Below are 5,353 nucleotides of genomic sequence, written 5' to 3'. Positions count from 1 at the left end.
GGTCTCCTTTTGGATTAGTGCCGATGTTCTGCAACGAGTCGGAGGTCATGGTTGAGCAAAACCAGCAGTGCAGTGTATTAAATGCCACTGGATGGTCTGCTGTATAGTAGTTCATTTTACCTCAGTTTTTTTAAAATGAAAAAAAAAATCAACAGAGAAAGATCATCCAAGGAGAGACGGGATGCTAGGTGTTGCTTACCTGGGGCGGGGGGTGGGAATTGGATGCCAGAGAAAAGCCAGGCAAGAAGAATGAAGCCAAAATGTTTACAAAGCGCTGGAGGTCAAGTGTGGACCAGCGTGGGAGCACAGAACCCCCGCGGGAGCCCGACACAGAGGCTCCTCTGCACAGACCTCCCTGGGTGTTCACCGGCAAGCTCAGGGCAGGTCAAGGCATGAGAAAGCCGCCCTCCTGCCCTCCCGCTGGAGAGGAGCTGCTGTCCCCGGGGTAAAGGCATGATGCCCACCCCTCCTCCCCGACCTGCTCCCCTGATCCATTATGAAGCCTACCTAACAGCATCCAACCAGAAAAGTAGGAGCAAATTAAATCCAAAGCCAACAGAAGAAAAGAAATCCTAACATTTAAAAGCAGAAATCAATGAAATTGAGAACAGAAAGATTATCGAGAAACATTGATGAAAGCAAAAGCTTGTTATTTGAAATATCCATACGTGTGTCAAACTGACCAGGACAAAAGGGAAGCAAGTATTATCAATTTTAGGAAGTTTAAAAGAGAATATCACATTAAAAAAAAACCCCAAAACCAAAGAGGCTGTTTAAACTTCAGGATACAGATAGCCCATGAGGGAGAAGCCCAATCATTCAAACAGAACTCAGGCATTGAACCTCATTGCCCCCCATCAGCCTGTTCTGGGCCGTGTGTCCCTCATGGAGCCCGTCACTGACAGCGGGGCTGGGGGGAGGGGACCGGCCTCCTCTGGGCCCCATGTCTCAGTCCAAGAGTCTGGGACAGAGTCAGCCTCATGTCAAGCCCGTGGCCGCAGCGCGGGAAAGCAGAGGCAGGCTGCCAGCAGAGAAGCAGTTCATGCATATGAAAATATGAACTCTCAGCAGAAGGGCAAGTGACGGGCAGAGAGCCTCTCAGAGCTGTCAGGGAGACGGGTGGAACATTCTGGGAGGCCTTCTGGCTCCAGGGAAGCTTGGCTCATCCCTACCAGTCAGGGCAATGTCAGGCCAGGGAGTGGTAACCTTGCTTCATCCCGACACCCATGCCCCATCCCAGAGCTGACTGATGCCATATGCTTGTTCAGTGCAGGACAGCCATGTGTCTACGTAGGGCTCCCTCAGCACTCCGGGCGCCAGGTCACCCCAGGGATGGAGGGCTCCTGGCTTTGTACTCCCTGGGCCAGGGCTGGCGACCTTGGTACCTGGCAGCCGGAGGGAGAAGCAGGCTGGCAGAGATTCAAGATACTTGGGTACACGTCCTCTTCCACTGCGTGTGCTCGCTGTGCTGGTCCCAGCCACCCGCACAGCTGGGTATCTAAAGAGAAATTTCTAAAGTCCAGGTGACACCGAAAATGAGACGTCAGGTGGCCTTTTCTGACCTCTTTCCTGTAACAGAGACAAAGGAGAAGGGACAAGAAGCTTGGGGCCATTTCTCTCGGCTTCATTTACTGAGCGGTTGCCACGTGGTCTCGTTTGAAATTAGCCTTTCCTTCCCTCCTTTCTGGGGCTAGAACTGGGTTTCACGTGGCGTACATCATCTTTTGGTGTCATTAAAAAGAGCAGCAGTTTACATAGTGAATGGCACACAGCACATGGAATCTGAGTGTTAGAACAGGCCTGGTGTCGTTAGAAGCAGGGTGTCCAAGAAATATATGGAAAGCCAGAACCTGGTTCTCTCCTCGAATTCCAATTCGTTTCATATTCATTTCGTAAGGATAGCAGGAAACACTCAGGGGACATCCACATTGCGAATAACTCACCTCATATTTGGATGGGCGTCTGGGTACTTTGGAATCACTGCTGTCAGGATGTCAGTAAATACCAATTGAGGGATAAACTCATTAGGAACTAAGATGATAAACGAGAAGAGGAGGCATAATTTATAGCGGTGGGCACATCAATGGTGCATTGCTTAATTATATCAAATGCTGAATTGATTTTTCTACCTCCAAAGCACACCTTCAAAGTGAAACGTTTCAATATAGAGAAATAACACAGGACGGCTGCTGGAAAGAAGTCACGTGTAAACAGAAAGAATGACGGGTTGGCCATCTTATAACAGGGGAATTCTGAAGACGCTGAAGTGATAAACAGGCCCTGTGCCAAGCTGGGTGCGATTGCAAGTGGATTATCCCTTCTGGAGTCTGAGAGGTCAGGAGGAAGGCGGGGATGCCGTGTGACGGGGTCTGGGGATGGGATATCCTGCGGGAGCTCTGCTCACTCCTGCTGCTCTTTGGTTCATAGAGAACCAGGGCCCAGGGTTGTTGGGGCCCCCGGACAGAGCTGGAGTTCAAAAGCGGGGCCTCGGAAAGAGGCTGTGGTGGGCAGAGTGCGTTGTGTCCGAGGGGATCTGGACTCAGTGGAGAAGTAGGTTTCTGTCAAGCCTGACCCCCAAATCTGCAGGGCTTGCCATCTTTCATGTTGTCCCCAAATGAAACTTCCTCCACCAGTGTCTGATTCTTTAAGACCCATCAGCCAACACGCTTACCCCCATGATGACACTGAGGACTAGGTCTCTGCTCCCAGTGACATAGCTTTGGCAATGTGTGTGTCCAGTCCCAAGGACTGTGCTGAGCCGATGGACAGGGGCCATCGGATCCTGACATCAGTCACAAATGGAGGTCAGGCCCTCGAGGTGGAAGCTTGGCCTCTCTTAAGGCTTCCAAATCCTGGGGTGCTTGGGTGGCTCAGTTGGTTAAGCGTCTGCCTTTGGCTCTGGTTATGATCCTGGAGTCCCAGGATCCAGTCCTGCATCAGTCTCCCTACTCAGTGGGGAGTCTGCTTCTCCCTCTGCGGTGTGCGTGCTCTCTCTCTCTCTCTCTCAAATAAATAGATAAAATCTTAAAAAGAAAAAAAGTCTTCTGAGTCCTGCTCTTGCACCTGCATCCTGGATACAGGACATGAGGAGATGTTTCCTGTGTAAGTGGCCACGTTTGGTGGCACGTGGATGCCCTGGCCATGGCCCCCCACGGCGCAGCTTACGGATGAGCTGTTTGCGGTATCTACTCACGGTCTGTGGCTCCTGGACCGGGCACTGCCCATGTGTGCCTCAGTTCACAGTATCCGGCATCTAACGGAGCCGGGGAGCAATTTTCGGCCAGCCTATGTGACATTCATTCCTCTGAGGGTAAGTTCAAAAGGGTTCTTCTGTCGTTTTTGAAATTGTAGAAAATTGCCAGCACTGTCTTGGTGTCATTAATGTTGCCTAGAAACGGAGTCCTCCCTCCTCCCTTCCTTGGGCTGGCAAGTCTATTTCCAGGTCAGGAAAGTTTTCTCTGATACCTTTGATGACGGCCTCATCCTCATTTCCAGGCTTCTTTGTCGGAAGCAGCCTTGATTCATGGGCTGGGTCTCCTTGGTTAGCCCTCCGCCTCTGTTATCTTATTTTTCTCATCGTTTTAATCTCTTTATTCATTTCCTCTGTGATCTTAGAAGGTTGTTCAAGTTCATCTTCAGCTTTGCTGATTTGATTTCCTCCAATAATGAGCTTGATTTTTTCCTCCCAGTGTGAATTTAATATCTGTCTCCACTTTTTGTGTCTATAAACTTGTTTCTAGGACTGCTCCTTTCTTATTTCACTGCAAGAAAGAGAGTTAAGCAAAACACCAGACTTCCTGAGTCTCACAGAGAATACAGAGCAGGCGTTTTCTAAAAATCCCCCCTGTTTGGTCGAGTGTGTCTGTTTCCCTGGGAGATCCTCCCCAAGCGCCCAGAGCTGGGCTCATGGGCCAGGAACCCTCAAATGCCTTTCAGGCCAGGCAGGCACATGGAGCGAGTGGAGCCACTGGGTGGGACACTCAATGCTGCCCATCGGACTTGTCAACAGAGGTGGAAAATCCCTGTCTCTGGGTGAATTGTGTGGACTTTGCAATGATAGGCCAACCCAATGACAGCCAAATGCAACACGCTCCCTGGCCAGTGTTCTGCTCCCAGGACTCCCGTTTTCTGCAAAGGCTTAGCAGAAAGGCCTTACCCCATGGGGCAGAACTTTCCATGAGGTTCTGTTTGGTCCCTGCTGACTTGATCTGGAGTGGAGAAGGCTTTCCCAGTTCTTTGATGGGCGACAGGATGCCCAGTTCAGTCTCCCATCCATCTGCCTGGGAGTGAAGGAGTTGTTCCTCGTGCTTTGGTAAGATATCACCTGTAAAATAGTCATGGTGATAGTGATGACATGACGGCAGGCATCATGGGTAGAACAGGTGCCAGACCAGCTAAGCGCTTTGTGTCTAGTGCATGTGTTATCTCCAAGCACACAGCAAGATGTCTGGGATGTAGTAAGGTCTCAGTAAATACACGCCCAGGATTTTGCCATTGTGACTAACGCTGTTTGTATTTGTGTGGCTCTGAGATGGGACGAGCACGATTCGTGGGACACACACCAGGCCAGCATCAGTGCTGGCTTCTGCTTCTTGCTTCTTGCAGAGAAGAGCAGCATTTTCCAGGGCGCCGAGGCCAGAGCCCACAGACAGACAAGTGGGGAGACAGGCTTTTGAGCGGCAGTAACAGTGGGCACCACTCCAGGAGCTGGGCACCAACGCCTCCTAGTTTCTGGAACACAATTGTAGAGTCGATGGTATTGTCTCCTATTTACAGATACAATAAAAACAGCCTTGGAGAGGTTAAAAAAGGATGTATCATGGGGTTGACCAAGATAAGGACAGAAAATTCTTTATGAAATTTGGTAACATGGAACTCGTAGCCTGAGTAGAATGACAGAAGTGGGAACCAGATTAAGGTGGTTGATAGGAAATGAAAATTTTATAGATGAAAAAACAATCATTAAGAAAATAAAAAAGTATATAAAAAAGTATATTATAGCTAAGAAATCAATTTGTACGGTAGGATACACATAAGATTAATCTTACTAATCTGAAAGTCTTCTATAAAATGAGGAGCCATTTTATAGAACCGTTACAACCAAATATAAAAAATGGTCAGTGCATATGAATACACCAGCAATATACAGAAGAAGAAATCCAAACTGTCTATAAACAACTTCCTTGGAGTCTGAAATTTTCAAATTAAGTCTGGAAGTCTATTTTTTACTTGATGAGAAAAGCCAGTCCTAGAGAGGATGAAGGGAAAGATATGGTTTCCTTTTTGCTGGCATGAGTGTGAAACACTACAACCTTTTGAAAAATGTGATTTAAAGCATCTTTTTTTTTTTTTT

Source organism: Ailuropoda melanoleuca, chromosome 2 (assembly GCF_002007445.2).
Source record: "Ailuropoda melanoleuca isolate Jingjing chromosome 2, ASM200744v2, whole genome shotgun sequence".
NCBI classification, from domain to species: Eukaryota; Metazoa; Chordata; class Mammalia; order Carnivora; family Ursidae; genus Ailuropoda; species Ailuropoda melanoleuca.
This window is presented reverse-complemented; position numbering follows the sequence as displayed.